Source organism: Schistocerca nitens, chromosome 2 (assembly GCF_023898315.1).
Source record: "Schistocerca nitens isolate TAMUIC-IGC-003100 chromosome 2, iqSchNite1.1, whole genome shotgun sequence".
NCBI lineage: Eukaryota > Metazoa > Arthropoda > Insecta > Orthoptera > Acrididae > Schistocerca > Schistocerca nitens.
In genome coordinates this window covers 306010366-306037308 of record NC_064615.1, presented here as the reverse complement: position 1 = coordinate 306037308, position 26943 = coordinate 306010366, and the positions used below count along the sequence as shown (strand labels likewise).

Sequence of the window (26943 nt, the reverse complement as noted above, 5' to 3'; positions counted from 1 at the left end):
TTTTGATATAGGCCGATTGGAGAGCGTCAGCTCTCGCGTCAGCTGAGCAAAGTCGAGACAAGTCGAGACAGTCGAGACACACTATAGGCTGGTCTGCAGCGAGTAAGAGGGGGAAAAAACATTAAGTTAAGGGCGCGTGGCGAAAGTACTCATACGTGACATTAAAAAGCCTGTTGCGGTGGCCGGGAATCGAACCCGGACCAACTGCTTGGAAGGCAACTATGCTGACCATTACACCACCACCGCACAAGCGAGCGCCCCGACGCCGCGCTGTGTCGGCTTCCCGCCTGTCGGCAGCGGCCGAAGGTGATCGTACCTGGCAGGCGCATTTCGAGGTAGGCTAGGGGAGCACATCCAGGCGCGTTCGGACAGCGTATCCGCGCACATTTCGCATCCTTGGCAAGAGTCGGCGCCGGCGACGCAAGAGTACGCAGAGGACCGCGTTCTGGCGGCATTTTTAAGCAGTACAGTGCAGGATTCAGCGTCTGCAGCATCTTCTCGACAGAATGCTACGGCGCTTGACGGCAGTCCCACTTTCCCTTGAGACATCTGCTCGGGAAGCAGCGTGCAGTTACTACCGGCCCGAGCATCGGTGGTTCAGTGGTAGAATGCTCGCCTGCCACGCGGGCGGCCCGGGTTCGATTCCCGGCCGATGCATCATTTTGCTTTTCCCACGATAATGCTGCCGTGTGGCTTGCGCGCTTGAGATGCACGATCCACATGAATGTATAGCAGGATTCCCTTGAGAAGAACCGAGAACGCAGCACTCGCGGGTCCCCACTAGGACGCTCGCATGGTGTTCTACAGACTAGCGTCGGCCTGGCCTCGCAAGTTGCTGTGTCCAGGTGCCTCCGAGGCACTGAACGTTAACGACAAGGAGTGCTGCCTATCGTTTGCAAATCTGCAGCAACACCGCAATCAACTGGGCTGGCAATGCACGTGTAGCAACAGAACACGTTATCCAGGAAGTACAGTGTCTTTACGTCTAACATTGGGTGTGGTACTTACCCAGTTTCCAGGACAAGCGCTTCACCTGTGCCTCGGTAGCGCAGTAGGCAGCGCGTAAGTCTCATAATCTTAAGGTCGTGAGTTCGATCCTCACCCGGGGCATTTAATTTTCTGTGACTGATGGTGATGCTGTTGCTAGGGCACCAACTTATTTCTTGTTTTTTATCCACAACGTTTTCAACGCTTCAGCGGGAAAATGTTTACTCCCTGTTATTGCTACTTACAGCTTCCCTTTTCCTCTTCTCCTAGCACAGCATGAAGCCAAAAACATTGCTCTGAGACGTTTGAGGTGCGCGCCTTGCCAGTCAGTATGCGCAAAGACGCTCGCAAAGAGAGAAGGGCGCCGACGCGGGACACGACACGAAATGCTACAAGCGACCGTCCGATCCGCCGCAGGAACGCCCACATCCGGTGTGGTCTAGTGGCTAGGATACCTGGCTTTCACCCAGGAGGCCCGGGTTCGATTCCCGGTACCGGAACGGAACTTTTTCCACACGAATCGTGACAAGTTTGAGCTGTCCGAGCTGCCGTTTCCCGTCCTGCTCGCAATATATCTACTGTTTCGTGACCGTCAGCAGAGTATAGACGAGGGAAGCAGACATCCGACGACCATAGAAATGGTGTACGGCTTCATGCCATACGTTTGCAGCGTAGGGCTGAGCGAGCGCAACTGTCGAGGCCCGTTAGCTCAGTTGGTTAGAGCGTCGTGCTAATAACGCGAAGGTCGTGGGTTCGATCCCCCCACGGGCCACAACGCTTTTACTACCACGAAAAGGCAGCGCCGATTTCAGCTGGCGAGTGTGATGACCAAAAGATCATCACCCTGCGTGGAAGTTGACAGAGGATCCGAACCCGACTTGTCGGGAAGCGCTACAGCATTCACTCGGCAATGGCCATAATATGTTGAATACACTGGTTCTCAACCGATAAAGAGAAGATGAAAGGAAATGTCCGATTGCCGATGCGTAACAACTTTGGCCCTTGTCGGTACTTGGGCGGGAGAGCGCATGGGGACACAGGGTACTGTTGGCAGTTTTACTTCCTATTTTTCTTTCTCCTTTGTTTTCGGAGCTACAGCCCGATTCGGTCAGGGAGACGCCACCGTGAAATGAACGGGCGTGCTGTGTGTACATCGCCTCGCCTCTCCTTACCTCTCTCAGTCGTTTCTCGTGCTTGTCGTTTTGATATAGGCCGATTGGAGAGCGTCAGCTCTCGCGTCAGCTGAGCAAAGTCGAGACAAGTCGAGACAGTCGAGACACACTATAGGCTGGTCTGCAGCGAGTAAGAGGGGGAAAAAACATTAAGTTAAGGGCGCGTGGCGAAAGTACTCATACGTGACATTAAAAAGCCTGTTGCGGTGGCCGGGAATCGAACCCGGACCAACTGCTTGGAAGGCAACTATGCTGACCATTACACCACCACCGCACAAGCGAGCGCCCCGACGCCGCGCTGTGTCGGCTTCCCGCCTGTCGGCAGCGGCCGAAGGTGATCGTACCTGGCAGGCGCATTTCGAGGTAGGCTAGGGGAGCACATCCAGGCGCGTTCGGACAGCGTATCCGCGCACATTTCGCATCCTTGGCAAGAGTCGGCGCCGGCGACGCAAGAGTACGCAGAGGACCGCGTTCTGGCGGCATTTTTAAGCAGTACAGTGCAGGATTCAGCGTCTGCAGCATCTTCTCGACAGAATGCTACGGCGCTTGACGGCAGTCCCACTTTCCCTTGAGACATCTGCTCGGGAAGCAGCGTGCAGTTACTACCGGCCCGAGCATCGGTGGTTCAGTGGTAGAATGCTCGCCTGCCACGCGGGCGGCCCGGGTTCGATTCCCGGCCGATGCATCATTTTGCTTTTCCCACGATAATGCTGCCGTGTGGCTTGCGCGCTTGAGATGCACGATCCACATGAATGTATAGCAGGATTCCCTTGAGAAGAACCGAGAACGCAGCACTCGCGGGTCCCCACTAGGACGCTCGCATGGTGTTCTACAGACTAGCGTCGGCCTGGCCTCGCAAGTTGCTGTGTCCAGGTGCCTCCGAGGCACTGAACGTTAACGACAAGGAGTGCTGCCTATCGTTTGCAAATCTGCAGCAACACCGCAATCAACTGGGCTGGCAATGCACGTGTAGCAACAGAACACGTTATCCAGGAAGTACAGTGTCTTTACGTCTAACATTGGGTGTGGTACTTACCCAGTTTCCAGGACAAGCGCTTCACCTGTGCCTCGGTAGCGCAGTAGGCAGCGCGTAAGTCTCATAATCTTAAGGTCGTGAGTTCGATCCTCACCCGGGGCATTTAATTTTCTGTGACTGATGGTGATGCTGTTGCTAGGGCACCAACTTATTTCTTGTTTTTTATCCACAACGTTTTCAACGCTTCAGCGGGAAAATGTTTACTCCCTGTTATTGCTACTTACAGCTTCCCTTTTCCTCTTCTCCTAGCACAGCATGAAGCCAAAAACATTGCTCTGAGACGTTTGAGGTGCGCGCCTTGCCAGTCAGTATGCGCAAAGACGCTCGCAAAGAGAGAAGGGCGCCGACGCGGGACACGACACGAAATGCTACAAGCGACCGTCCGATCCGCCGCAGGAACGCCCACATCCGGTGTGGTCTAGTGGCTAGGATACCTGGCTTTCACCCAGGAGGCCCGGGTTCGATTCCCGGTACCGGAACGGAACTTTTTCCACACGAATCGTGACAAGTTTGAGCTGTCCGAGCTGCCGTTTCCCGTCCTGCTCGCAATATATCTACTGTTTCGTGACCGTCAGCAGAGTATAGACGAGGGAAGCAGACATCCGACGACCATAGAAATGGTGTACGGCTTCATGCCATACGTTTGCAGCGTAGGGCTGAGCGAGCGCAACTGTCGAGGCCCGTTAGCTCAGTTGGTTAGAGCGTCGTGCTAATAACGCGAAGGTCGTGGGTTCGATCCCCCCACGGGCCACAACGCTTTTACTACCACGAAAAGGCAGCGCCGATTTCAGCTGGCGAGTGTGATGACCAAAAGATCATCACCCTGCGTGGAAGTTGACAGAGGATCCGAACCCGACTTGTCGGGAAGCGCTACAGCATTCACTCGGCAATGGCCATAATATGTTGAATACACTGGTTCTCAACCGATAAAGAGAAGATGAAAGGAAATGTCCGATTGCCGATGCGTAACAACTTTGGCCCTTGTCGGTACTTGGGCGGGAGAGCGCATGGGGACACAGGGTACTGTTGGCAGTTTTACTTCCTATTTTTCTTTCTCCTTTGTTTTCGGAGCTACAGCCCGATTCGGTCAGGGAGACGCCACCGTGAAATGAACGGGCGTGCTGTGTGTACATCGCCTCGCCTCTCCTTACCTCTCTCAGTCGTTTCTCGTGCTTGTCGTTTTGATATAGGCCGATTGGAGAGCGTCAGCTCTCGCGTCAGCTGAGCAAAGTCGAGACAAGTCGAGACAAGTCGAGACAAGTCGAGACAAGTCGAGACAAGTCGAGACAAGTCGAGACAAGTCGAGACAAGTCGAGACAAGTCGAGACAAGTCGAGACAGTCGAGACACACTATAGGCTGGTCTGCAGCGAGTAAGAGGGGGAAAAAACATTAAGTTAAGGGCGCGTGGCGAAAGTACTCATACGTGACATTAAAAAGCCTGTTGCGGTGGCCGGGAATCGAACCCGGACCAACTGCTTGGAAGGCAACTATGCTGACCATTACACCACCACCGCACAAGCGAGCGCCCCGACGCCGCGCTGTGTCGGCTTCCCGCCTGTCGGCAGCGGCCGAAGGTGATCGTACCTGGCAGGCGCATTTCGAGGTAGGCTAGGGGAGCACATCCAGGCGCGTTCGGACAGCGTATCCGCGCACATTTCGCATCCTTGGCAAGAGTCGGCGCCGGCGACGCAAGAGTACGCAGAGGACCGCGTTCTGGCGGCATTTTTAAGCAGTACAGTGCAGGATTCAGCGTCTGCAGCATCTTCTCGACAGAATGCTACGGCGCTTGACGGCAGTCCCACTTTCCCTTGAGACATCTGCTCGGGAAGCAGCGTGCAGTTACTACCGGCCCGAGCATCGGTGGTTCAGTGGTAGAATGCTCGCCTGCCACGCGGGCGGCCCGGGTTCGATTCCCGGCCGATGCATCATTTTGCTTTTCCCACGATAATGCTGCCGTGTGGCTTGCGCGCTTGAGATGCACGATCCACATGAATGTATAGCAGGATTCCCTTGAGAAGAACCGAGAACGCAGCACTCGCGGGTCCCCACTAGGACGCTCGCATGGTGTTCTACAGACTAGCGTCGGCCTGGCCTCGCAAGTTGCTGTGTCCAGGTGCCTCCGAGGCACTGAACGTTAACGACAAGGAGTGCTGCCTATCGTTTGCAAATCTGCAGCAACACCGCAATCAACTGGGCTGGCAATGCACGTGTAGCAACAGAACACGTTATCCAGGAAGTACAGTGTCTTTACGTCTAACATTGGGTGTGGTACTTACCCAGTTTCCAGGACAAGCGCTTCACCTGTGCCTCGGTAGCGCAGTAGGCAGCGCGTAAGTCTCATAATCTTAAGGTCGTGAGTTCGATCCTCACCCGGGGCATTTAATTTTCTGTGACTGATGGTGATGCTGTTGCTAGGGCACCAACTTATTTCTTGTTTTTTATCCACAACGTTTTCAACGCTTCAGCGGGAAAATGTTTACTCCCTGTTATTGCTACTTACAGCTTCCCTTTTCCTCTTCTCCTAGCACAGCATGAAGCCAAAAACATTGCTCTGAGACGTTTGAGGTGCGCGCCTTGCCAGTCAGTATGCGCAAAGACGCTCGCAAAGAGAGAAGGGCGCCGACGCGGGACACGACACGAAATGCTACAAGCGACCGTCCGATCCGCCGCAGGAACGCCCACATCCGGTGTGGTCTAGTGGCTAGGATACCTGGCTTTCACCCAGGAGGCCCGGGTTCGATTCCCGGTACCGGAACGGAACTTTTTCCACACGAATCGTGACAAGTTTGAGCTGTCCGAGCTGCCGTTTCCCGTCCTGCTCGCAATATATCTACTGTTTCGTGACCGTCAGCAGAGTATAGACGAGGGAAGCAGACATCCGACGACCATAGAAATGGTGTACGGCTTCATGCCATACGTTTGCAGCGTAGGGCTGAGCGAGCGCAAGTGTCGAGGCCCGTTAGCTCAGTTGGTTAGAGCGTCGTGCTAATAACGCGAAGGTCGTGGGTTCGATCCCCCCACGGGCCACAACGCTTTTACTACCACGAAAAGGCAGCGCCGATTTCAGCTGGCGAGTGTGATGACCAAAAGATCATCACCCTGCGTGGAAGTTGACAGAGGATCCGAACCCGACTTGTCGGGAAGCGCTACAGCATTCACTCGGCAATGGCCATAATATGTTGAATACACTGGTTCTCAACCGATAAAGAGAAGATGAAAGGAAATGTCCGATTGCCGATGCGTAACAACTTTGGCCCTTGTCGGTACTTGGGCGGGAGAGCGCATGGGGACACAGGGTACTGTTGGCAGTTTTACTTCCTATTTTTCTTTCTCCTTTGTTTTCGGAGCTACAGCCCGATTCGGTCAGGGAGACGCCACCGTGAAATGAACGGGCGTGCTGTGTGTACATCGCCTCGCCTCTCCTTACCTCTCTCAGTCGTTTCTCGTGCTTGTCGTTTTGATATAGGCCGATTGGAGAGCGTCAGCTCTCGCGTCAGCTGAGCAAAGTCGAGACAAGTCGAGACAGTCGAGACACACTATAGGCTGGTCTGCAGCGAGTAAGAGGGGGAAAAAACATTAAGTTAAGGGCGCGTGGCGAAAGTACTCATACGTGACATTAAAAAGCCTGTTGCGGTGGCCGGGAATCGAACCCGGACCAACTGCTTGGAAGGCAACTATGCTGACCATTACACCACCACCGCACAAGCGAGCGCCCCGACGCCGCGCTGTGTCGGCTTCCCGCCTGTCGGCAGCGGCCGAAGGTGATCGTACCTGGCAGGCGCATTTCGAGGTAGGCTAGGGGAGCACATCCAGGCGCGTTCGGACAGCGTATCCGCGCACATTTCGCATCCTTGGCAAGAGTCGGCGCCGGCGACGCAAGAGTACGCAGAGGACCGCGTTCTGGCGGCATTTTTAAGCAGTACAGTGCAGGATTCAGCGTCTGCAGCATCTTCTCGACAGAATGCTACGGCGCTTGACGGCAGTCCCACTTTCCCTTGAGACATCTGCTCGGGAAGCAGCGTGCAGTTACTACCGGCCCGAGCATCGGTGGTTCAGTGGTAGAATGCTCGCCTGCCACGCGGGCGGCCCGGGTTCGATTCCCGGCCGATGCATCATTTTGCTTTTCCCACGATAATGCTGCCGTGTGGCTTGCGCGCTTGAGATGCACGATCCACATGAATGTATAGCAGGATTCCCTTGAGAAGAACCGAGAACGCAGCACTCGCGGGTCCCCACTAGGACGCTCGCATGGTGTTCTACAGACTAGCGTCGGCCTGGCCTCGCAAGTTGCTGTGTCCAGGTGCCTCCGAGGCACTGAACGTTAACGACAAGGAGTGCTGCCTATCGTTTGCAAATCTGCAGCAACACCGCAATCAACTGGGCTGGCAATGCACGTGTAGCAACAGAACACGTTATCCAGGAAGTACAGTGTCTTTACGTCTAACATTGGGTGTGGTACTTACCCAGTTTCCAGGACAAGCGCTTCACCTGTGCCTCGGTAGCGCAGTAGGCAGCGCGTAAGTCTCATAATCTTAAGGTCGTGAGTTCGATCCTCACCCGGGGCATTTAATTTTCTGTGACTGATGGTGATGCTGTTGCTAGGGCACCAACTTATTTCTTGTTTTTTATCCACAACGTTTTCAACGCTTCAGCGGGAAAATGTTTACTCCCTGTTATTGCTACTTACAGCTTCCCTTTTCCTCTTCTCCTAGCACAGCATGAAGCCAAAAACATTGCTCTGAGACGTTTGAGGTGCGCGCCTTGCCAGTCAGTATGCGCAAAGACGCTCGCAAAGAGAGAAGGGCGCCGACGCGGGACACGACACGAAATGCTACAAGCGACCGTCCGATCCGCCGCAGGAACGCCCACATCCGGTGTGGTCTAGTGGCTAGGATACCTGGCTTTCACCCAGGAGGCCCGGGTTCGATTCCCGGTACCGGAACGGAACTTTTTCCACACGAATCGTGACAAGTTTGAGCTGTCCGAGCTGCCGTTTCCCGTCCTGCTCGCAATATATCTACTGTTTCGTGACCGTCAGCAGAGTATAGACGAGGGAAGCAGACATCCGACGACCATAGAAATGGTGTACGGCTTCATGCCATACGTTTGCAGCGTAGGGCTGAGCGAGCGCAACTGTCGAGGCCCGTTAGCTCAGTTGGTTAGAGCGTCGTGCTAATAACGCGAAGGTCGTGGGTTCGATCCCCCCACGGGCCACAACGCTTTTACTACCACGAAAAGGCAGCGCCGATTTCAGCTGGCGAGTGTGATGACCAAAAGATCATCACCCTGCGTGGAAGTTGACAGAGGATCCGAACCCGACTTGTCGGGAAGCGCTACAGCATTCACTCGGCAATGGCCATAATATGTTGAATACACTGGTTCTCAACCGATAAAGAGAAGATGAAAGGAAATGTCCGATTGCCGATGCGTAACAACTTTGGCCCTTGTCGGTACTTGGGCGGGAGAGCGCATGGGGACACAGGGTACTGTTGGCAGTTTTACTTCCTATTTTTCTTTCTCCTTTGTTTTCGGAGCTACAGCCCGATTCGGTCAGGGAGACGCCACCGTGAAATGAACGGGCGTGCTGTGTGTACATCGCCTCGCCTCTCCTTACCTCTCTCAGTCGTTTCTCGTGCTTGTCGTTTTGATATAGGCCGATTGGAGAGCGTCAGCTCTCGCGTCAGCTGAGCAAAGTCGAGACAAGTCGAGACAAGTCGAGACAAGTCGAGACAAGTCGAGACAAGTCGAGACAAGTCGAGACAAGTCGAGACAAGTCGAGACAAGTCGAGACAAGTCGAGACAAGTCGAGACAAGTCGAGACAGTCGAGACACACTATAGGCTGGTCTGCAGCGAGTAAGAGGGGGAAAAAACATTAAGTTAAGGGCGCGTGGCGAAAGTACTCATACGTGACATTAAAAAGCCTGTTGCGGTGGCCGGGAATCGAACCCGGACCAACTGCTTGGAAGGCAACTATGCTGACCATTACACCACCACCGCACAAGCGAGCGCCCCGACGCCGCGCTGTGTCGGCTTCCCGCCTGTCGGCAGCGGCCGAAGGTGATCGTACCTGGCAGGCGCATTTCGAGGTAGGCTAGGGGAGCACATCCAGGCGCGTTCGGACAGCGTATCCGCGCACATTTCGCATCCTTGGCAAGAGTCGGCGCCGGCGACGCAAGAGTACGCAGAGGACCGCGTTCTGGCGGCATTTTTAAGCAGTACAGTGCAGGATTCAGCGTCTGCAGCATCTTCTCGACAGAATGCTACGGCGCTTGACGGCAGTCCCACTTTCCCTTGAGACATCTGCTCGGGAAGCAGCGTGCAGTTACTACCGGCCCGAGCATCGGTGGTTCAGTGGTAGAATGCTCGCCTGCCACGCGGGCGGCCCGGGTTCGATTCCCGGCCGATGCATCATTTTGCTTTTCCCACGATAATGCTGCCGTGTGGCTTGCGCGCTTGAGATGCACGATCCACATGAATGTATAGCAGGATTCCCTTGAGAAGAACCGAGAACGCAGCACTCGCGGGTCCCCACTAGGACGCTCGCATGGTGTTCTACAGACTAGCGTCGGCCTGGCCTCGCAAGTTGCTGTGTCCAGGTGCCTCCGAGGCACTGAACGTTAACGACAAGGAGTGCTGCCTATCGTTTGCAAATCTGCAGCAACACCGCAATCAACTGGGCTGGCAATGCACGTGTAGCAACAGAACACGTTATCCAGGAAGTACAGTGTCTTTACGTCTAACATTGGGTGTGGTACTTACCCAGTTTCCAGGACAAGCGCTTCACCTGTGCCTCGGTAGCGCAGTAGGCAGCGCGTAAGTCTCATAATCTTAAGGTCGTGAGTTCGATCCTCACCCGGGGCATTTAATTTTCTGTGACTGATGGTGATGCTGTTGCTAGGGCACCAACTTATTTCTTGTTTTTTATCCACAACGTTTTCAACGCTTCAGCGGGAAAATGTTTACTCCCTGTTATTGCTACTTACAGCTTCCCTTTTCCTCTTCTCCTAGCACAGCATGAAGCCAAAAACATTGCTCTGAGACGTTTGAGGTGCGCGCCTTGCCAGTCAGTATGCGCAAAGACGCTCGCAAAGAGAGAAGGGCGCCGACGCGGGACACGACACGAAATGCTACAAGCGACCGTCCGATCCGCCGCAGGAACGCCCACATCCGGTGTGGTCTAGTGGCTAGGATACCTGGCTTTCACCCAGGAGGCCCGGGTTCGATTCCCGGTACCGGAACGGAACTTTTTCCACACGAATCGTGACACGTTTGAGCTGTCCGAGCTGCCGTTTCCCGTCCTGCTCGCAATATATCTACTGTTTCGTGACCGTCAGCAGAGTATAGACGAGGGAAGCAGACATCCGACGACCATAGAAATGGTGTACGGCTTCATGCCATACGTTTGCAGCGTAGGGCTGAGCGAGCGCAACTGTCGAGGCCCGTTAGCTCAGTTGGTTAGAGCGTCGTGCTAATAACGCGAAGGTCGTGGGTTCGATCCCCCCACGGGCCACAACGCTTTTACTACCACGAAAAGGCAGCGCCGATTTCAGCTGGCGAGTGTGATGACCAAAACATCATCACCCTGCGTGGAAGTTGACAGAGGATCCGAACCCGACTTGTTGGGAAGCGCTACAGCATTCACTCGGCAATGGCCATAATATGTTGAATACACTGGTTCTCAACCGATAAAGAGAAGATGAAAGGAAATGTCCGATTGCCGATGCGTAACAACTTTGGCCCTTGTCGGTACTTGGGCGGGAGAGCGCATGGGGACACAGGGTACTGTTGGCAGTTTTACTTCCTATTTTTCTTTCTCCTTTGTTTTCGGAGCTACAGCCCGATTCGGTCAGGGAGACGCCACCGTGAAATGAACGGGCGTGCTGTGTGTACATCGCCTCGCCTCTCCTTACCTCTCTCAGTCGTTTCTCGTGCTTGTCGTTTTGATATAGGCCGATTGGAGAGCGTCAGCTCTCGCGTCAGCTGAGCAAAGTCGAGACAAGTCGAGACAAGTCGAGACAAGTCGAGACAAGTCGAGACAAGTCGAGACAAGTCGAGACAAGTCGAGACAAGTCGAGACGTCGAGACAAGTCGAGACAAGTCGAGACAGTCGAGACACACTATAGGCTGGTCTGCAGCGAGTAAGAGGGGGAAAAAACATTAAGTTAAGGGCGCGTGGCGAAAGTACTCATACGTGACATTAAAAAGCCTGTTGCGGTGGCCGGGAATCGAACCCGGACCAACTGCTTGGAAGGCAACTATGCTGACCATTACACCACCACCGCACAAGCGAGCGCCCCGACGCCGCGCTGTGTCGGCTTCCCGCCTGTCGGCAGCGGCCGAAGGTGATCGTACCTGGCAGGCGCATTTCGAGGTAGGCTAGGGGAGCACATCCAGGCGCGTTCGGACAGCGTATCCGCGCACATTTCGCATCCTTGGCAAGAGTCGGCGCCGGCGACGCAAGAGTACGCAGAGGACCGCGTTCTGGCGGCATTTTTAAGCAGTACAGTGCAGGATTCAGCGTCTGCAGCATCTTCTCGACAGAATGCTACGGCGCTTGACGGCAGTCCCACTTTCCCTTGAGACATCTGCTCGGGAAGCAGCGTGCAGTTACTACCGGCCCGAGCATCGGTGGTTCAGTGGTAGAATGCTCGCCTGCCACGCGGGCGGCCCGGGTTCGATTCCCGGCCGATGCATCATTTTGCTTTTCCCACGATAATGCTGCCGTGTGGCTTGCGCGCTTGAGATGCACGATCCACATGAATGTATAGCAGGATTCCCTTGAGAAGAACCGAGAACGCAGCACTCGCGGGTCCCCACTAGGACGCTCGCATGGTGTTCTACAGACTAGCGTCGGCCTGGCCTCGCAAGTTGCTGTGTCCAGGTGCCTCCGAGGCACTGAACGTTAACGACAAGGAGTGCTGCCTATCGTTTGCAAATCTGCAGCAACACCGCAATCAACTGGGCTGGCAATGCACGTGTAGCAACAGAACACGTTATCCAGGAAGTACAGTGTCTTTACGTCTAACATTGGGTGTGGTACTTACCCAGTTTCCAGGACAAGCGCTTCACCTGTGCCTCGGTAGCGCAGTAGGCAGCGCGTAAGTCTCATAATCTTAAGGTCGTGAGTTCGATCCTCACCCGGGGCATTTAATTTTCTGTGACTGATGGTGATGCTGTTGCTAGGGCACCAACTTATTTCTTGTTTTTTATCCACAACGTTTTCAACGCTTCAGCGGGAAAATGTTTACTCCCTGTTATTGCTACTTACAGCTTCCCTTTTCCTCTTCTCCTAGCACAGCATGAAGCCAAAAACATTGCTCTGAGACGTTTGAGGTGCGCGCCTTGCCAGTCAGTATGCGCAAAGACGCTCGCAAAGAGAGAAGGGCGCCGACGCGGGACACGACACGAAATGCTACAAGCGACCGTCCGATCCGCCGCAGGAACGCCCACATCCGGTGTGGTCTAGTGGCTAGGATACCTGGCTTTCACCCAGGAGGCCCGGGTTCGATTCCCGGTACCGGAACGGAACTTTTTCCACACGAATCGTGACAAGTTTGAGCTGTCCGAGCTGCCGTTTCCCGTCCTGCTCGCAATATATCTACTGTTTCGTGACCGTCAGCAGAGTATAGACGAGGGAAGCAGACATCCGACGACCATAGAAATGGTGTACGGCTTCATGCCATACGTTTGCAGCGTAGGGCTGAGCGAGCGCAACTGTCGAGGCCCGTTAGCTCAGTTGGTTAGAGCGTCGTGCTAATAACGCGAAGGTCGTGGGTTCGATCCCCCCACGGGCCACAACGCTTTTACTACCACGAAAAGGCAGCGCCGATTTCAGCTGGCGAGTGTGATGACCAAAACATCATCACCCTGCGTGGAAGTTGACAGAGGATCCGAACCCGACTTGTCGGGAAGCGCTACAGCATTCACTCGGCAATGGCCATAATATGTTGAATACACTGGTTCTCAACCGATAAAGAGAAGATGAAAGGAAATGTCCGATTGCCGATGCGTAACAACTTTGGCCCTTGTCGGTACTTGGGCGGGAGAGCGCATGGGGACACAGGGTACTGTTGGCAGTTTTACTTCCTATTTTTCTTTCTCCTTTGTTTTCGGAGCTACAGCCCGATTCGGTCAGGGAGACGCCACCGTGAAATGAACGGGCGTGCTGTGTGTACATCGCCTCGCCTCTCCTTACCTCTCTCAGTCGTTTCTCGTGCTTGTCGTTTTGATATAGGCCGATTGGAGAGCGTCAGCTCTCGCGTCAGCTGAGCAAAGTCGAGACAAGTCGAGACAGTCGAGACACACTATAGGCTGGTCTGCAGCGAGTAAGAGGGGGAAAAAACATTAAGTTAAGGGCGCGTGGCGAAAGTACTCATACGTGACATTAAAAAGCCTGTTGCGGTGGCCGGGAATCGAACCCGGACCAACTGCTTGGAAGGCAACTATGCTGACCATTACACCACCACCGCACAAGCGAGCGCCCCGACGCCGCGCTGTGTCGGCTTCCCGCCTGTCGGCAGCGGCCGAAGGTGATCGTACCTGGCAGGCGCATTTCGAGGTAGGCTAGGGGAGCACATCCAGGCGCGTTCGGACAGCGTATCCGCGCACATTTCGCATCCTTGGCAAGAGTCGGCGCCGGCGACGCAAGAGTACGCAGAGGACCGCGTTCTGGCGGCATTTTTAAGCAGTACAGTGCAGGATTCAGCGTCTGCAGCATCTTCTCGACAGAATGCTACGGCGCTTGACGGCAGTCCCACTTTCCCTTGAGACATCTGCTCGGGAAGCAGCGTGCAGTTACTACCGGCCCGAGCATCGGTGGTTCAGTGGTAGAATGCTCGCCTGCCACGCGGGCGGCCCGGGTTCGATTCCCGGCCGATGCATCATTTTGCTTTTCCCACGATAATGCTGCCGTGTGGCTTGCGCGCTTGAGATGCACGATCCACATGAATGTATAGCAGGATTCCCTTGAGAAGAACCGAGAACGCAGCACTCGCGGGTCCCCACTAGGACGCTCGCATGGTGTTCTACAGACTAGCGTCGGCCTGGCCTCGCAAGTTGCTGTGTCCAGGTGCCTCCGAGGCACTGAACGTTAACGACAAGGAGTGCTGCCTATCGTTTGCAAATCTGCAGCAACACCGCAATCAACTGGGCTGGCAATGCACGTGTAGCAACAGAACACGTTATCCAGGAAGTACAGTGTCTTTACGTCTAACATTGGGTGTGGTACTTACCCAGTTTCCAGGACAAGCGCTTCACCTGTGCCTCGGTAGCGCAGTAGGCAGCGCGTAAGTCTCATAATCTTAAGGTCGTGAGTTCGATCCTCACCCGGGGCATTTAATTTTCTGTGACTGATGGTGATGCTGTTGCTAGGGCACCAACTTATTTCTTGTTTTTTATCCACAACGTTTTCAACGCTTCAGCGGGAAAATGTTTACTCCCTGTTATTGCTACTTACAGCTTCCCTTTTCCTCTTCTCCTAGCACAGCATGAAGCCAAAAACATTGCTCTGAGACGTTTGAGGTGCGCGCCTTGCCAGTCAGTATGCGCAAAGACGCTCGCAAAGAGAGAAGGGCGCCGACGCGGGACACGACACGAAATGCTACAAGCGACCGTCCGATCCGCCGCAGGAACGCCCACATCCGGTGTGGTCTAGTGGCTAGGATACCTGGCTTTCACCCAGGAGGCCCGGGTTCGATTCCCGGTACCGGAACGGAACTTTTTCCACACGAATCGTGACAAGTTTGAGCTGTCCGAGCTGCCGTTTCCCGTCCTGCTCGCAATATATCTACTGTTTCGTGACCGTCAGCAGAGTATAGACGAGGGAAGCAGACATCCGACGACCATAGAAATGGTGTACGGCTTCATGCCATACGTTTGCAGCGTAGGGCTGAGCGAGCGCAACTGTCGAGGCCCGTTAGCTCAGTTGGTTAGAGCGTCGTGCTAATAACGCGAAGGTCGTGGGTTCGATCCCCCCACGGGCCACAACGCTTTTACTACCACGAAAAGGCAGCGCCGATTTCAGCTGGCGAGTGTGATGACCAAAACATCATCACCCTGCGTGGAAGTTGACAGAGGATCCGAACCCGACTTGTCGGGAAGCGCTACAGCATTCACTCGGCAATGGCCATAATATGTTGAATACACTGGTTCTCAACCGATAAAGAGAAGATGAAAGGAAATGTCCGATTGCCGATGCGTAACAACTTTGGCCCTTGTCGGTACTTGGGCGGGAGAGCGCATGGGGACACAGGGTACTGTTGGCAGTTTTACTTCCTATTTTTCTTTCTCCTTTGTTTTCGGAGCTACAGCCCGATTCGGTCAGGGAGACGCCACCGTGAAATGAACGGGCGTGCTGTGTGTACATCGCCTCGCCTCTCCTTACCTCTCTCAGTCGTTTCTCGTGCTTGTCGTTTTGATATAGGCCCATTGGAGAGCGTCAGCTCTCGCGTCAGCTGAGCAAAGTCGAGACAAGTCGAGACAAGTCGAGACAAGTCGAGACAAGTCGAGACAAGTCGAGACAAGTCGAGACAAGTCGAGACAAGTCGAGACAAGTCGAGACAAGTCGAGACAAGTCGAGACAAGTCGAGACACACTATAGGCTGGTCTGCAGCGAGTAAGAGGGGGAAAAAACATTAAGTTAAGGGCGCGTGGCGAAAGTACTCATACGTGACATTAAAAAGCCTGTTGCGGTGGCCGGGAATTGAACCCGGACCAACTGCTTGGAAGGCAACTATGCTGACCATTACACCACCACCGCACAAGCGAGCGCCCCGACGCCGCGCTGTGTCGGCTTCCCGCCTGTCGGCAGCGGCCGAAGGTGATCGTACCTGGCAGGCGCATTTCGAGGTAGGCTAGGGGAGCACAGCCAGGCGCGTTCGGACAGCGTATCCGCGCACATTTCGCATCCTTGGCAAGAGTCGGCGCCGGCGACGCAAGAGTACGCAGAGGACCGCGTTCTGGCGGCATTTTTAAGCAGTACAGTGCAGGATTCAGCGTCTGCAGCATCTTCTCGACAGAATGCTACGGCGCTTGACGGCAGTCCCACTTTCCCTTGAGACATCTGCTCGGGAAGCAGCGTGCAGTTACTACCGGCCCGAGCATCGGTGGTTCAGTGGTAGAATGCTCGCCTGCCACGCGGGCGGCCCGGGTTCGATTCCCGGCCGATGCATCATTTTGCTTTTCCCACGATAATGCTGCCGTGTGGCTTGCGCGCTTGAGATGCACGATCCACATGAATGTATAGCTGGATTCCCTTGAGAAGAACCGAGAACGCAGCACTCGCGGGTCCCCACTAGGACGCTCGCATGGTGTTCTACAGACTAGCGTCGGCCTGGTCTCACAAGTTGCTGTGTCCAGGTGCCTCCGAGGCACTGAACGTTAACGACAAGGAGTGCTGCCTATCGTTTGCAAAAGCTGCAGCAACACCGCAATCAACTGGGCTGGCAATGCACGTGTAGCAACAGAACACGTTATCCAGGAAGTACAGTGTCTTTACGTCTAACATTGGGTGTGGTACTTACCCAGTTTCCAGGACAAGCGCTTCACCTGTGCCTCGGTAGCGCAGTAGGCAGCGCGTAAGTCTCATAATCTTAAGGTCGTGAGTTCGATCCTCACCCGGGGCATTTAATTTTCTGTGACTGATGGTGATGCTGTTGCTAGGGCACCAACTTATTTCTTGTTTTTTATCCACAACGTTTTCAACGCTTCAGCGGGAAAATGTTTACTCCCTGTTATTGCTACTTACAGCTTCCCTTTTCCTCTTCTCCTAGCACAGCATGAAGCCAAAAACATTGCTCTGAGACGTTTGAGGTGCGCGCCTTGCCAGTCAGTATGCGCAAAGACGCTCGCAAAGAGAGAAGGGCGCCGACGCGGGACACGACACGAAATGCTACAAGCGACCGTCCGATCCGCCGCAGGAACGCCCACATCCGGTGTGGTCTAGTGGCTAGGATACCTGGCTTTCACCCAGGAGGCCCGGGTTCGATTCCCGGTACCGGAACGGAACTTTTTCCACACGAATCGTGACAAGTTTGAGCTGTCCGAGCTGCCGTTTCCCGTCCTGCTCGCAATATATCTACTGTTTCGTGACCGTCAGCAGAGTATAGACGAGGGAAGCAGACATCCGACGACCATAGAAATGGTGTACGGCTTCATGCCATACGTTTGCAGCGTAGGGCTGAGCGAGCGCAAGTGTCGAGGCCCGTTAGCTCAGTTGGTTAGAGCGTCGTGCTAATAACGCGAAGGTCGTGGGTTCGATCCCCCCACGGGCCACAACGCTTTTACTACCACGAAAAGGCAGCGCCGATTTCAGCTGGCGAGTGTGATGACCAAAAGATCATCACCCTGCGTGGAAGTTGACAGAGGATCCGAACCCGACTTGTCGGGAAGCGCTACAGCATTCACTCGGCAATGGCCATAATATGTTGAATACACTGGTTCTCAACCGATAAAGAGAAGATGAAAGGAAATGTCCGATTGCCGATGCGTAACAACTTTGGCCCTTGTCGGTACTTGGGCGGGAGAGCGCATGGGGACACAGGGTACTGTTGGCAGTTTTACTTCCTATTTTTCTTTCTCCTTTGTTTTCGGAGCTACAGCCCGATTCGGTCAGGGAGACGCCACCGTGAAATGAACGGGCGTGCTGTGTGTACATCGCCTCGCCTCTCCTTACCTCTCTCAGTCGTTTCTCGTGCTTGTCGTTTTGATATAGGCCGATTGGAGAGCGTCAGCTCTCGCGTCAGCTGAGCAAAGTCGAGACAAGTCGAGACAGTCGAGACACACTATAGGCTGGTCTGCAGCGAGTAAGAGGGGGAAAAAACATTAAGTTAAGGGCGCGTGGCGAAAGTACTCATACGTGACATTAAAAAGCCTGTTGCGGTGGCCGGGAATCGAACCCGGACCAACTGCTTGGAAGGCAACTATGCTGACCATTACACCACCACCGCACAAGCGAGCGCCCCGACGCCGCGCTGTGTCGGCTTCCCGCCTGTCGGCAGCGGCCGAAGGTGATCGTACCTGGCAGGCGCATTTCGAGGTAGGCTAGGGGAGCACATCCAGGCGCGTTCGGACAGCGTATCCGCGCACATTTCGCATCCTTGGCAAGAGTCGGCGCCGGCGACGCAAGAGTACGCAGAGGACCGCGTTCTGGCGGCATTTTTAAGCAGTACAGTGCAGGATTCAGCGTCTGCAGCATCTTCTCGACAGAATGCTACGGCGCTTGACGGCAGTCCCACTTTCCCTTGAGACATCTGCTCGGGAAGCAGCGTGCAGTTACTACCGGCCCGAGCATCGGTGGTTCAGTGGTAGAATGCTCGCCTGCCACGCGGGCGGCCCGGGTTCGATTCCCGGCCGATGCATCATTTTGCTTTTCCCACGATAATGCTGCCGTGTGGCTTGCGCGCTTGAGATGCACGATCCACATGAATGTATAGCAGGATTCCCTTGAGAAGAACCGAGAACGCAGCACTCGCGGGTCCCCACTAGGACGCTCGCATGGTGTTCTACAGACTAGCGTCGGCCTGGCCTCGCAAGTTGCTGTGTCCAGGTGCCTCCGAGGCACTGAACGTTAACGACAAGGAGTGCTGCCTATCGTTTGCAAATCTGCAGCAACACCGCAATCAACTGGGCTGGCAATGCACGTGTAGCAACAGAACACGTTATCCAGGAAGTACAGTGTCTTTACGTCTAACATTGGGTGTGGTACTTACCCAGTTTCCAGGACAAGCGCTTCACCTGTGCCTCGGTAGCGCAGTAGGCAGCGCGTAAGTCTCATAATCTTAAGGTCGTGAGTTCGATCCTCACCCGGGGCATTTAATTTTCTGTGACTGATGGTGATGCTGTTGCTAGGGCACCAACTTATTTCTTGTTTTTTATCCACAACGTTTTCAACGCTTCAGCGGGAAAATGTTTACTCCCTGTTATTGCTACTTACAGCTTCCCTTTTCCTCTTCTCCTAGCACAGCATGAAGCCAAAAACATTGCTCTGAGACGTTTGAGGTGCGCGCCTTGCCAGTCAGTATGCGCAAAGACGCTCGCAAAGAGAGAAGGGCGCCGACGCGGGACACGACACGAAATGCTACAAGCGACCGTCCGATCCGCCGCAGGAACGCCCACATCCGGTGTGGTCTAGTGGCTAGGATACCTGGCTTTCACCCAGGAGGCCCGGGTTCGATTCCCGGTACCGGAACGGAACTTTTTCCACACGAATCGTGACAAGTTTGAGCTGTCCGAGCTGCCGTTTCCCGTCCTGCTCGCAATATATCTACTGTTTCGTGACCGTCAGCAGAGTATAGACGAGGGAAGCAGACATCCGACGACCATAGAAATGGTGTACGGCTTCATGCCATACGTTTGCAGCGTAGGGCTGAGCGAGCGCAACTGTCGAGGCCCGTTAGCTCAGTTGGTTAGAGCGTCGTGCTAATAACGCGAAGGTCGTGGGTTCGATCCCCCCACGGGCCACAACGCTTTTACTACCACGAAAAGGCAGCGCCGATTTCAGCTGGCGAGTGTGATGACCAAAAGATCATCACCCTGCGTGGAAGTTGACAGAGGATCCGAACCCGACTTGTCGGGAAGCGCTACAGCATTCACTCGGCAATGGCCATAATATGTTGAATACACTGGTTCTCAACCGATAAAGAGAAGATGAAAGGAAATGTCCGATTGCCGATGCGTAACAACTTTGGCCCTTGTCGGTACTTGGGCGGGAGAGCGCATGGGGACACAGGGTACTGTTGGCAGTTTTACTTCCTATTTTTCTTTCTCCTTTGTTTTCGGAGCTACAGCCCGATTCGGTCAGGGAGACGCCACCGTGAAATGAACGGGCGTGCTGTGTGTACATCGCCTCGCCTCTCCTTACCTCTCTCAGTCGTTTCTCGTGCTTGTCGTTTTGATATAGGCCGATTGGAGAGCGTCAGCTCTCGCGTCAGCTGAGCAAAGTCGAGACAAGTCGAGACAAGTCGAGACAAGTCGAGACAAGTCGAGACAAGTCGAGACAAGTCGAGACAAGTCGAGACAAGTCGAGACAAGTCGAGACAAGTCGAGACAAGTCGAGACAGTCGAGACACACTATAGGCTGGTCTGCAGCGAGTAAGAGGGGGAAAAAACATTAAGTTAAGGGCGCGTGGCGAAAGTACTCATACGTGACATTAAAAAGCCTGTTGCGGTGGCCGGGAATCGAACCCGGACCAACTGCTTGGAAGGCAACTATGCTGACCATTACACCACCACCGCACAAGCGAGCGCCCCGACGCCGCGCTGTGTCGGCTTCCCGCCTGTCGGCAGCGGCCGAAGGTGATCGTACCTGGCAGGCGCATTTCGAGGTAGGCTAGGGGAGCACATCCAGGCGCGTTCGGACAGCGTATCCGCGCACATTTCGCATCCTTGGCAAGAGTCGGCGCCGGCGACGCAAGAGTACGCAGAGGACCGCGTTCTGGCGGCATTTTTAAGCAGTACAGTGCAGGATTCAGCGTCTGCAGCATCTTCTCGACAGAATGCTACGGCGCTTGACGGCAGTCCCACTTTCCCTTGAGACATCTGCTCGGGAAGCAGCGTGCAGTTACTACCGGCCCGAGCATCGGTGGTTCAGTGGTAGAATGCTCGCCTGCCACGCGGGCGGCCCGGGTTCGATTCCCGGCCGATGCATCATTTTGCTTTTCCCACGATAATGCTGCCGTGTGGCTTGCGCGCTTGAGATGCACGATCCACATGAATGTATAGCAGGATTCCCTTGAGAAGAACCGAGAACGCAGCACTCGCGGGTCCCCACTAGGACGCTCGCATGGTGTTCTACAGACTAGCGTCGGCCTGGCCTCGCAAGTTGCTGTGTCCAGGTGCCTCCGAGGCACTGAACGTTAACGACAAGGAGTGCTGCCTATCGTTTGCAAATCTGCAGCAACACCGCAATCAACTGGGCTGGCAATGCACGTGTAGCAACAGAACACGTTATCCAGGAAGTACAGTGTCTTTACGTCTAACATTGGGTGTGGTACTTACCCAGTTTCCAGGACAAGCGCTTCACCTGTGCCTCGGTAGCGCAGTAGGCAGCGCGTAAGTCTCATAATCTTAAGGTCGTGAGTTCGATCCTCACCCGGGGCATTTAATTTTCTGTGACTGATGGTGATGCTGTTGCTAGGGCACCAACTTATTTCTTGTTTTTTATCCACAACGTTTTCAACGCTTCAGCGGGAAAATGTTTACTCCCTGTTATTGCTACTTACAGCTTCCCTTTTCCTCTTCTCCTAGCACAGCATGAAGCCAAAAACATTGCTCTGAGACGTTTGAGGTGCGCGCCTTGCCAGTCAGTATGCGCAAAGACGCTCGCAAAGAGAGAAGGGCGCCGACGCGGGACACGACACGAAATGCTACAAGCGACCGTCCGATCCGCCGCAGGAACGCCCACATCCGGTGTGGTCTAGTGGCTAGGATACCTGGCTTTCACCCAGGAGGCCCGGGTTCGATTCCCGGTACCGGAACGGAACTTTTTCCACACGAATCGTGACAAGTTTGAGCTGTCCGAGCTGCCGTTTCCCGTCCTGCTCGCAATATATCTACTGTTTCGTGACCGTCAGCAGAGTATAGACGAGGGAAGCAGACATCCGACGACCATAGAAATGGTGTACGGCTTCATGCCATACGTTTGCAGCGTAGGGCTGAGCGAGCGCAACTGTCGAGGCCCGTTAGCTCAGTTGGTTAGAGCGTCGTGCTAATAACGCGAAGGTCGTGGGTTCGATCCCCCCACGGGCCACAACGCTTTTACTACCACGAAAAGGCAGCGCCGATTTCAGCTGGCGAGTGTGATGACCAAAACATCATCACCCTGCGTGGAAGTTGACAGAGGATCCGAACCCGACTTGTTGGGAAGCGCTACAGCATTCACTCGGCAATGGCCATAATATGTTGAATACACTGGTTCTCAACCGATAAAGAGAAGATGAAAGGAAATGTCCGATTGCCGATGCGTAACAACTTTGGCCCTTGTCGGTACTTGGGCGGGAGAGCGCATGGGGACACAGGGTACTGTTGGCAGTTTTACTTCCTATTTTTCTTTCTCCTTTGTTTTCGGAGCTACAGCCCGATTCGGTCAGGGAGACGCCACCGTGAAATGAACGGGCGTGCTGTGTGTACATCGCCTCGCCTCTCCTTACCTCTCTCAGTCGTTTCTCGTGCTTGTCGTTTTGATATAGGCCGATTGGAGAGCGTCAGCTCTCGCGTCAGCTGAGCAAAGTCGAGACAAGTCGAGACAAGTCGAGACAAGTCGAGACAAGTCGAGACAAGTCGAGACAAGTCGAGACAAGTCGAGACAAGTCGAGACAAGTCGAGACAAGTCGAGACAAGTCGAGACGTCGAGACAAGTCGAGACAAGTCGAGACAGTCGAGACACACTATAGGCTGGTCTGCAGCGAGTAAGAGGGGGAAAAAACATTAAGTTAAGGGCGCGTGGCGAAAGTACTCATACGTGACATTAAAAAGCCTGTTGCGGTGGCCGGGAATCGAACCCGGACCAACTGCTTGGAAGGCAACTATGCTGACCGTTACACCACCACCGCACAAGCGAGCGCCCCGACGCCGCGCTGTGTCGGCTTCCCGCCTGTCGGCAGCGGCCGAAGGTGATCGTACCTGGCAGGCGCATTTCGAGGTAGGCTAGGGGAGCACATCCAGGCGCGTTCGGACAGCGTATCCGCGCACATTTCGCATCCTTGGCAAGAGTCGGCGCCGGCGACGCAAGAGTACGCAGAGGACCGCGTTCTGGCGGCATTTTTAAGCAGTACAGTGCAGGATTCAGCGTCTGCAGCATCTTCTCGACAGAATGCTACGGCGCTTGACGGCAGTCCCACTTTCCCTTGAGACATCTGCTCGGGAAGCAGCGTGCAGTTACTACCGGCCCGAGCATCGGTGGTTCAGTGGTAGAATGCTCGCCTGCCACGCGGGCGGCCCGGGTTCGATTCCCGGCCGATGCATCATTTTGCTTTTCCCACGATAATGCTGCCGTGTGGCTTGCGCGCTTGAGATGCACGATCCACATGAATGTATAGCAGGATTCCCTTGAGAAGAACCGAGAACGCAGCACTCGCGGGTCCCCACTAGGACGCTCGCATGGTGTTCTACAGACTAGCGTCGGCCTGGCCTCGCAAGTTGCTGTGTCCAGGTGCCTCCGAGGCACTGAACGTTAACGACAAGGAGTGCTGCCTATCGTTTGCAAATCTGCAGCAACACCGCAATCAACTGGGCTGGCAATGCACGTGTAGCAACAGAACACGTTATCCAGGAAGTACAGTGTCTTTACGTCTAACATTGGGTGTGGTACTTACCCAGTTTCCAGGACAAGCGCTTCACCTGTGCCTCGGTAGCGCAGTAGGCAGCGCGTAAGTCTCATAATCTTAAGGTCGTGAGTTCGATCCTCACCCGGGGCATTTAATTTTCTGTGACTGATGGTGATGCTGTTGCTAGGGCACCAACTTATTTCTTGTTTTTTATCCACAACGTTTTCAACGCTTCAGCGGGAAAATGTTTACTCCCTGTTATTGCTACTTACAGCTTCCCTTTTCCTCTTCTCCTAGCACAGCATGAAGCCAAAAACATTGCTCTGAGACGTTTGAGGTGCGCGCCTTGCCAGTCAGTATGCGCAAAGACGCTCGCAAAGAGAGAAGGGCGCCGACGCGGGACACGACACGAAATGCTACAAGCGACCGTCCGATCCGCCGCAGGAACGCCCACATCCGGTGTGGTCTAGTGGCTAGGATACCTGGCTTTCACCCAGGAGGCCCGGGTTCGATTCCCGGTACCGGAACGGAACTTTTTCCACACGAATCGTGACAAGTTTGAGCTGTCCGAGCTGCCGTTTCCCGTCCTGCTCGCAATATATCTACTGTTTCGTGACCGTCAGCAGAGTATAGACGAGGGAAGCAGACATCCGACGACCATAGAAATGGTGTACGGCTTCATGCCATACGTTTGCAGCGTAGGGCTGAGCGAGCGCAACTGTCGAGGCCCGTTAGCTCAGTTGGTTAGAGCGTCGTGCTAATAACGCGAAGGTCGTGGGTTCGATCCCCCCACGGGCCACAACGCTTTTACTACCACGAAAAGGCAGCGCCGATTTCAGCTGGCGAGTGTGATGACCAAAACATCATCACCCTGCGTGGAAGTTGACAGAGGATCCGAACCCGACTTGTCGGGAAGCGCTACAGCATTCACTCGGCAATGGCCATAATATGTTGAATACACTGGTTCTCAACCGATAAAGAGAAGATGAAAGGAAATGTCCGATTGCCGATGCGTAACAACTTTGGCCCTTGTCGGTACTTGGGCGGGAGAGCGCATGGGGACACAGGGTACTGTTGGCAGTTTTACTTCCTATTTTTCTTTCTCCTTTGTTTTCGGAGCTACAGCCCGATTCGGTCAGGGAGACGCCACCGTGAAATGAACGGGCGTGCTGTGTGTACATCGCCTCGCCTCTCCTTACCTCTCTCAGTCGTTTCTCGTGCTTGTCGTTTTGATATAGGCCGATTGGAGAGCGTCAGCTCTCGCGTCAGCTGAGCAAAGTCGAGACAAGTCGAGACAGTCGAGACACACTATAGGCTGGTCTGCAGCGAGTAAGAGGGGGAAAAAACATTAAGTTAAGGGCGCGTGGCGAAAGTACTCATACGTGACATTAAAAAGCCTGTTGCGGTGGCCGGGAATCGAACCCGGACCAACTGCTTGGAAGGCAACTATGCTGACCATTACACCACCACCGCACAAGCGAGCGCCCCGACGCCGCGCTGTGTCGGCTTCCCGCCTGTCGGCAGCGGCCGAAGGTGATCGTACCTGGCAGGCGCATTTCGAGGTAGGCTAGGGGAGCACATCCAGGCGCGTTCGGACAGCGTATCCGCGCACATTTCGCATCCTTGGCAAGAGTCGGCGCCGGCGACGCAAGAGTACGCAGAGGACCGCGTTCTGGCGGCATTTTTAAGCAGTACAGTGCAGGATTCAGCGTCTGCAGCATCTTCTCGACAGAATGCTACGGCGCTTGACGGCAGTCCCACTTTCCCTTGAGACATCTGCTCGGGAAGCAGCGTGCAGTTACTACCGGCCCGAGCATCGGTGGTTCAGTGGTAGAATGCTCGCCTGCCACGCGGGCGGCCCGGGTTCGATTCCCGGCCGATGCATCATTTTGCTTTTCCCACGATAATGCTGCCGTGTGGCTTGCGCGCTTGAGATGCACGATCCACATGAATGTATAGCAGGATTCCCTTGAGAAGAACCGAGAACGCAGCACTCGCGGGTCCCCACTAGGACGCTCGCATGGTGTTCTACAGACTAGCGTCGGCCTGGCCTCGCAAGTTGCTGTGTCCAGGTGCCTCCGAGGCACTGAACGTTAACGACAAGGAGTGCTGCCTATCGTTTGCAAATCTGCAGCAACACCGCAATCAACTGGGCTGGCAATGCACGTGTAGCAACAGAACACGTTATCCAGGAAGTACAGTGTCTTTACGTCTAACATTGGGTGTGGTACTTACCCAGTTTCCAGGACAAGCGCTTCACCTGTGCCTCGGTAGCGCAGTAGGCAGCGCGTAAGTCTCATAATCTTAAGGTCGTGAGTTCGATCCTCACCCGGGGCATTTAATTTTCTGTGACTGATGGTGATGCTGTTGCTAGGGCACCAACTTATTTCTTGTTTTTTATCCACAACGTTTTCAACGCTTCAGCGGGAAAATGTTTACTCCCTGTTATTGCTACTTACAGCTTCCCTTTTCCTCTTCTCCTAGCACAGCATGAAGCCAAAAACATTGCTCTGAGACGTTTGAGGTGCGCGCCTTGCCAGTCAGTATGCGCAAAGACGCTCGCAAAGAGAGAAGGGCGCCGACGCGGGACACGACACGAAATGCTACAAGCGACCGTCCGATCCGCCGCAGGAACGCCCACATCCGGTGTGGTCTAGTGGCTAGGATACCTGGCTTTCACCCAGGAGGCCCGGGTTCGATTCCCGGTACCGGAACGGAACTTTTTCCACACGAATCGTGACAAGTTTGAGCTGTCCGAGCTGCCGTTTCCCGTCCTGCTCGCAATATATCTACTGTTTCGTGACCGTCAGCAGAGTATAGACGAGGGAAGCAGACATCCGACGACCATAGAAATGGTGTACGGCTTCATGCCATACGTTTGCAGCGTAGGGCTGAGCGAGCGCAACTGTCGAGGCCCGTTAGCTCAGTTGGTTAGAGCGTCGTGCTAATAACGCGAAGGTCGTGGGTTCGATCCCCCCACGGGCCACAACGCTTTTACTACCACGAAAAGGCAGCGCCGATTTCAGCTGGCGAGTGTGATGACCAAAACATCATCACCCTGCGTGGAAGTTGACAGAGGATCCGAACCCGACTTGTCGGGAAGCGCTACAGCATTCACTCGGCAATGGCCATAATATGTTGAATACACTGGTTCTCAACCGATAAAGAGAAGATGAAAGGAAATGTCCGATTGCCGATGCGTAACAACTTTGGCCCTTGTCGGTACTTGGGCGGGAGAGCGCATGGGGACACAGGGTACTGTTGGCAGTTTTACTTCCTATTTTTCTTTCTCCTTTGTTTTCGGAGCTACAGCCCGATTCGGTCAGGGAGACGCCACCGTGAAATGAACGGGCGTGCTGTGTGTACATCGCCTCGCCTCTCCTTACCTCTCTCAGTCGTTTCTCGTGCTTGTCGTTTTGATATAGGCCGATTGGAGAGCGTCAGCTCTCGCGTCAGCTGAGCAAAGTCGAGACAAGTCGAGACAG

The 26943-nt window shown here is 54.5% G+C and overlaps 60 non-coding genes across 60 annotated transcripts; 48 read left to right on the top strand and 12 right to left on the bottom strand.

The window, feature by feature from the left end:
- Window positions 1-174: 174 nt before the first annotated feature.
- On the bottom strand, window positions 175-246 carry Trnag-ucc (transfer RNA glycine (anticodon UCC)). Its single transcript has one exon. It is a non-coding gene; the product is annotated as a tRNA-Gly (tRNA).
- A 340-nt stretch (window positions 247-586) lies between these two features.
- Window positions 587-657, top strand: Trnag-gcc (transfer RNA glycine (anticodon GCC)). The gene has a single exon. It is a non-coding gene; the product is annotated as a tRNA-Gly (tRNA).
- Window positions 658-1037: 380 nt separating this feature from the next.
- On the top strand, window positions 1038-1110 carry Trnam-cau (transfer RNA methionine (anticodon CAU)). Its single transcript has one exon. It is a non-coding gene; the product is annotated as a tRNA-Met (tRNA).
- Window positions 1111-1415: 305 nt separating this feature from the next.
- On the top strand, window positions 1416-1487 carry Trnae-uuc (transfer RNA glutamic acid (anticodon UUC)). The gene has a single exon. It is a non-coding gene; the product is annotated as a tRNA-Glu (tRNA).
- Window positions 1488-1685: 198 nt separating this feature from the next.
- On the top strand, window positions 1686-1759 carry Trnai-aau (transfer RNA isoleucine (anticodon AAU)). Its single transcript has one exon. It is a non-coding gene; the product is annotated as a tRNA-Ile (tRNA).
- Window positions 1760-2361: 602 nt separating this feature from the next.
- On the bottom strand, window positions 2362-2433 carry Trnag-ucc (transfer RNA glycine (anticodon UCC)). The gene has a single exon. It is a non-coding gene; the product is annotated as a tRNA-Gly (tRNA).
- A 340-nt stretch (window positions 2434-2773) lies between these two features.
- Trnag-gcc (transfer RNA glycine (anticodon GCC)) lies at window positions 2774-2844 on the top strand. The gene has a single exon. It is a non-coding gene; the product is annotated as a tRNA-Gly (tRNA).
- A 380-nt stretch (window positions 2845-3224) lies between these two features.
- Window positions 3225-3297, top strand: Trnam-cau (transfer RNA methionine (anticodon CAU)). Its single transcript has one exon. It is a non-coding gene; the product is annotated as a tRNA-Met (tRNA).
- Window positions 3298-3602: 305 nt separating this feature from the next.
- Trnae-uuc (transfer RNA glutamic acid (anticodon UUC)) lies at window positions 3603-3674 on the top strand. Its single transcript has one exon. It is a non-coding gene; the product is annotated as a tRNA-Glu (tRNA).
- A 198-nt stretch (window positions 3675-3872) lies between these two features.
- Window positions 3873-3946, top strand: Trnai-aau (transfer RNA isoleucine (anticodon AAU)). Its single transcript has one exon. It is a non-coding gene; the product is annotated as a tRNA-Ile (tRNA).
- Window positions 3947-4638: 692 nt separating this feature from the next.
- On the bottom strand, window positions 4639-4710 carry Trnag-ucc (transfer RNA glycine (anticodon UCC)). The gene has a single exon. It is a non-coding gene; the product is annotated as a tRNA-Gly (tRNA).
- Window positions 4711-5050: 340 nt separating this feature from the next.
- Trnag-gcc (transfer RNA glycine (anticodon GCC)) lies at window positions 5051-5121 on the top strand. The gene has a single exon. It is a non-coding gene; the product is annotated as a tRNA-Gly (tRNA).
- A 380-nt stretch (window positions 5122-5501) lies between these two features.
- On the top strand, window positions 5502-5574 carry Trnam-cau (transfer RNA methionine (anticodon CAU)). The gene has a single exon. It is a non-coding gene; the product is annotated as a tRNA-Met (tRNA).
- Window positions 5575-5879: 305 nt separating this feature from the next.
- Window positions 5880-5951, top strand: Trnae-uuc (transfer RNA glutamic acid (anticodon UUC)). Its single transcript has one exon. It is a non-coding gene; the product is annotated as a tRNA-Glu (tRNA).
- Window positions 5952-6149: 198 nt separating this feature from the next.
- Window positions 6150-6223, top strand: Trnai-aau (transfer RNA isoleucine (anticodon AAU)). The gene has a single exon. It is a non-coding gene; the product is annotated as a tRNA-Ile (tRNA).
- A 602-nt stretch (window positions 6224-6825) lies between these two features.
- Window positions 6826-6897, bottom strand: Trnag-ucc (transfer RNA glycine (anticodon UCC)). The gene has a single exon. It is a non-coding gene; the product is annotated as a tRNA-Gly (tRNA).
- A 340-nt stretch (window positions 6898-7237) lies between these two features.
- On the top strand, window positions 7238-7308 carry Trnag-gcc (transfer RNA glycine (anticodon GCC)). Its single transcript has one exon. It is a non-coding gene; the product is annotated as a tRNA-Gly (tRNA).
- A 380-nt stretch (window positions 7309-7688) lies between these two features.
- Window positions 7689-7761, top strand: Trnam-cau (transfer RNA methionine (anticodon CAU)). Its single transcript has one exon. It is a non-coding gene; the product is annotated as a tRNA-Met (tRNA).
- A 305-nt stretch (window positions 7762-8066) lies between these two features.
- On the top strand, window positions 8067-8138 carry Trnae-uuc (transfer RNA glutamic acid (anticodon UUC)). Its single transcript has one exon. It is a non-coding gene; the product is annotated as a tRNA-Glu (tRNA).
- Window positions 8139-8336: 198 nt separating this feature from the next.
- Window positions 8337-8410, top strand: Trnai-aau (transfer RNA isoleucine (anticodon AAU)). Its single transcript has one exon. It is a non-coding gene; the product is annotated as a tRNA-Ile (tRNA).
- Window positions 8411-9122: 712 nt separating this feature from the next.
- Window positions 9123-9194, bottom strand: Trnag-ucc (transfer RNA glycine (anticodon UCC)). The gene has a single exon. It is a non-coding gene; the product is annotated as a tRNA-Gly (tRNA).
- Window positions 9195-9534: 340 nt separating this feature from the next.
- On the top strand, window positions 9535-9605 carry Trnag-gcc (transfer RNA glycine (anticodon GCC)). The gene has a single exon. It is a non-coding gene; the product is annotated as a tRNA-Gly (tRNA).
- A 380-nt stretch (window positions 9606-9985) lies between these two features.
- Trnam-cau (transfer RNA methionine (anticodon CAU)) lies at window positions 9986-10058 on the top strand. The gene has a single exon. It is a non-coding gene; the product is annotated as a tRNA-Met (tRNA).
- Window positions 10059-10363: 305 nt separating this feature from the next.
- Window positions 10364-10435, top strand: Trnae-uuc (transfer RNA glutamic acid (anticodon UUC)). Its single transcript has one exon. It is a non-coding gene; the product is annotated as a tRNA-Glu (tRNA).
- A 198-nt stretch (window positions 10436-10633) lies between these two features.
- Window positions 10634-10707, top strand: Trnai-aau (transfer RNA isoleucine (anticodon AAU)). The gene has a single exon. It is a non-coding gene; the product is annotated as a tRNA-Ile (tRNA).
- Window positions 10708-11407: 700 nt separating this feature from the next.
- Trnag-ucc (transfer RNA glycine (anticodon UCC)) lies at window positions 11408-11479 on the bottom strand. Its single transcript has one exon. It is a non-coding gene; the product is annotated as a tRNA-Gly (tRNA).
- Window positions 11480-11819: 340 nt separating this feature from the next.
- On the top strand, window positions 11820-11890 carry Trnag-gcc (transfer RNA glycine (anticodon GCC)). Its single transcript has one exon. It is a non-coding gene; the product is annotated as a tRNA-Gly (tRNA).
- A 380-nt stretch (window positions 11891-12270) lies between these two features.
- Window positions 12271-12343, top strand: Trnam-cau (transfer RNA methionine (anticodon CAU)). Its single transcript has one exon. It is a non-coding gene; the product is annotated as a tRNA-Met (tRNA).
- Window positions 12344-12648: 305 nt separating this feature from the next.
- Window positions 12649-12720, top strand: Trnae-uuc (transfer RNA glutamic acid (anticodon UUC)). Its single transcript has one exon. It is a non-coding gene; the product is annotated as a tRNA-Glu (tRNA).
- A 198-nt stretch (window positions 12721-12918) lies between these two features.
- On the top strand, window positions 12919-12992 carry Trnai-aau (transfer RNA isoleucine (anticodon AAU)). Its single transcript has one exon. It is a non-coding gene; the product is annotated as a tRNA-Ile (tRNA).
- Window positions 12993-13594: 602 nt separating this feature from the next.
- On the bottom strand, window positions 13595-13666 carry Trnag-ucc (transfer RNA glycine (anticodon UCC)). Its single transcript has one exon. It is a non-coding gene; the product is annotated as a tRNA-Gly (tRNA).
- A 340-nt stretch (window positions 13667-14006) lies between these two features.
- Trnag-gcc (transfer RNA glycine (anticodon GCC)) lies at window positions 14007-14077 on the top strand. The gene has a single exon. It is a non-coding gene; the product is annotated as a tRNA-Gly (tRNA).
- Window positions 14078-14457: 380 nt separating this feature from the next.
- Window positions 14458-14530, top strand: Trnam-cau (transfer RNA methionine (anticodon CAU)). The gene has a single exon. It is a non-coding gene; the product is annotated as a tRNA-Met (tRNA).
- A 305-nt stretch (window positions 14531-14835) lies between these two features.
- On the top strand, window positions 14836-14907 carry Trnae-uuc (transfer RNA glutamic acid (anticodon UUC)). The gene has a single exon. It is a non-coding gene; the product is annotated as a tRNA-Glu (tRNA).
- Window positions 14908-15105: 198 nt separating this feature from the next.
- Trnai-aau (transfer RNA isoleucine (anticodon AAU)) lies at window positions 15106-15179 on the top strand. The gene has a single exon. It is a non-coding gene; the product is annotated as a tRNA-Ile (tRNA).
- A 703-nt stretch (window positions 15180-15882) lies between these two features.
- Trnag-ucc (transfer RNA glycine (anticodon UCC)) lies at window positions 15883-15954 on the bottom strand. Its single transcript has one exon. It is a non-coding gene; the product is annotated as a tRNA-Gly (tRNA).
- Window positions 15955-16294: 340 nt separating this feature from the next.
- Trnag-gcc (transfer RNA glycine (anticodon GCC)) lies at window positions 16295-16365 on the top strand. The gene has a single exon. It is a non-coding gene; the product is annotated as a tRNA-Gly (tRNA).
- A 381-nt stretch (window positions 16366-16746) lies between these two features.
- On the top strand, window positions 16747-16819 carry Trnam-cau (transfer RNA methionine (anticodon CAU)). The gene has a single exon. It is a non-coding gene; the product is annotated as a tRNA-Met (tRNA).
- Window positions 16820-17124: 305 nt separating this feature from the next.
- On the top strand, window positions 17125-17196 carry Trnae-uuc (transfer RNA glutamic acid (anticodon UUC)). Its single transcript has one exon. It is a non-coding gene; the product is annotated as a tRNA-Glu (tRNA).
- Window positions 17197-17394: 198 nt separating this feature from the next.
- On the top strand, window positions 17395-17468 carry Trnai-aau (transfer RNA isoleucine (anticodon AAU)). Its single transcript has one exon. It is a non-coding gene; the product is annotated as a tRNA-Ile (tRNA).
- Window positions 17469-18070: 602 nt separating this feature from the next.
- On the bottom strand, window positions 18071-18142 carry Trnag-ucc (transfer RNA glycine (anticodon UCC)). The gene has a single exon. It is a non-coding gene; the product is annotated as a tRNA-Gly (tRNA).
- Window positions 18143-18482: 340 nt separating this feature from the next.
- Window positions 18483-18553, top strand: Trnag-gcc (transfer RNA glycine (anticodon GCC)). The gene has a single exon. It is a non-coding gene; the product is annotated as a tRNA-Gly (tRNA).
- A 380-nt stretch (window positions 18554-18933) lies between these two features.
- Window positions 18934-19006, top strand: Trnam-cau (transfer RNA methionine (anticodon CAU)). Its single transcript has one exon. It is a non-coding gene; the product is annotated as a tRNA-Met (tRNA).
- Window positions 19007-19311: 305 nt separating this feature from the next.
- On the top strand, window positions 19312-19383 carry Trnae-uuc (transfer RNA glutamic acid (anticodon UUC)). Its single transcript has one exon. It is a non-coding gene; the product is annotated as a tRNA-Glu (tRNA).
- A 198-nt stretch (window positions 19384-19581) lies between these two features.
- Trnai-aau (transfer RNA isoleucine (anticodon AAU)) lies at window positions 19582-19655 on the top strand. The gene has a single exon. It is a non-coding gene; the product is annotated as a tRNA-Ile (tRNA).
- Window positions 19656-20357: 702 nt separating this feature from the next.
- On the bottom strand, window positions 20358-20429 carry Trnag-ucc (transfer RNA glycine (anticodon UCC)). The gene has a single exon. It is a non-coding gene; the product is annotated as a tRNA-Gly (tRNA).
- A 340-nt stretch (window positions 20430-20769) lies between these two features.
- Trnag-gcc (transfer RNA glycine (anticodon GCC)) lies at window positions 20770-20840 on the top strand. The gene has a single exon. It is a non-coding gene; the product is annotated as a tRNA-Gly (tRNA).
- Window positions 20841-21220: 380 nt separating this feature from the next.
- On the top strand, window positions 21221-21293 carry Trnam-cau (transfer RNA methionine (anticodon CAU)). Its single transcript has one exon. It is a non-coding gene; the product is annotated as a tRNA-Met (tRNA).
- Window positions 21294-21598: 305 nt separating this feature from the next.
- Window positions 21599-21670, top strand: Trnae-uuc (transfer RNA glutamic acid (anticodon UUC)). Its single transcript has one exon. It is a non-coding gene; the product is annotated as a tRNA-Glu (tRNA).
- A 198-nt stretch (window positions 21671-21868) lies between these two features.
- On the top strand, window positions 21869-21942 carry Trnai-aau (transfer RNA isoleucine (anticodon AAU)). The gene has a single exon. It is a non-coding gene; the product is annotated as a tRNA-Ile (tRNA).
- Window positions 21943-22672: 730 nt separating this feature from the next.
- Window positions 22673-22744, bottom strand: Trnag-ucc (transfer RNA glycine (anticodon UCC)). The gene has a single exon. It is a non-coding gene; the product is annotated as a tRNA-Gly (tRNA).
- Window positions 22745-23084: 340 nt separating this feature from the next.
- On the top strand, window positions 23085-23155 carry Trnag-gcc (transfer RNA glycine (anticodon GCC)). The gene has a single exon. It is a non-coding gene; the product is annotated as a tRNA-Gly (tRNA).
- Window positions 23156-23535: 380 nt separating this feature from the next.
- Trnam-cau (transfer RNA methionine (anticodon CAU)) lies at window positions 23536-23608 on the top strand. Its single transcript has one exon. It is a non-coding gene; the product is annotated as a tRNA-Met (tRNA).
- A 305-nt stretch (window positions 23609-23913) lies between these two features.
- Trnae-uuc (transfer RNA glutamic acid (anticodon UUC)) lies at window positions 23914-23985 on the top strand. Its single transcript has one exon. It is a non-coding gene; the product is annotated as a tRNA-Glu (tRNA).
- Window positions 23986-24183: 198 nt separating this feature from the next.
- Window positions 24184-24257, top strand: Trnai-aau (transfer RNA isoleucine (anticodon AAU)). Its single transcript has one exon. It is a non-coding gene; the product is annotated as a tRNA-Ile (tRNA).
- Window positions 24258-24859: 602 nt separating this feature from the next.
- On the bottom strand, window positions 24860-24931 carry Trnag-ucc (transfer RNA glycine (anticodon UCC)). The gene has a single exon. It is a non-coding gene; the product is annotated as a tRNA-Gly (tRNA).
- A 340-nt stretch (window positions 24932-25271) lies between these two features.
- On the top strand, window positions 25272-25342 carry Trnag-gcc (transfer RNA glycine (anticodon GCC)). Its single transcript has one exon. It is a non-coding gene; the product is annotated as a tRNA-Gly (tRNA).
- Window positions 25343-25722: 380 nt separating this feature from the next.
- On the top strand, window positions 25723-25795 carry Trnam-cau (transfer RNA methionine (anticodon CAU)). Its single transcript has one exon. It is a non-coding gene; the product is annotated as a tRNA-Met (tRNA).
- Window positions 25796-26100: 305 nt separating this feature from the next.
- On the top strand, window positions 26101-26172 carry Trnae-uuc (transfer RNA glutamic acid (anticodon UUC)). Its single transcript has one exon. It is a non-coding gene; the product is annotated as a tRNA-Glu (tRNA).
- A 198-nt stretch (window positions 26173-26370) lies between these two features.
- On the top strand, window positions 26371-26444 carry Trnai-aau (transfer RNA isoleucine (anticodon AAU)). The gene has a single exon. It is a non-coding gene; the product is annotated as a tRNA-Ile (tRNA).
- Window positions 26445-26943: the final 499 nt, after the last annotated feature.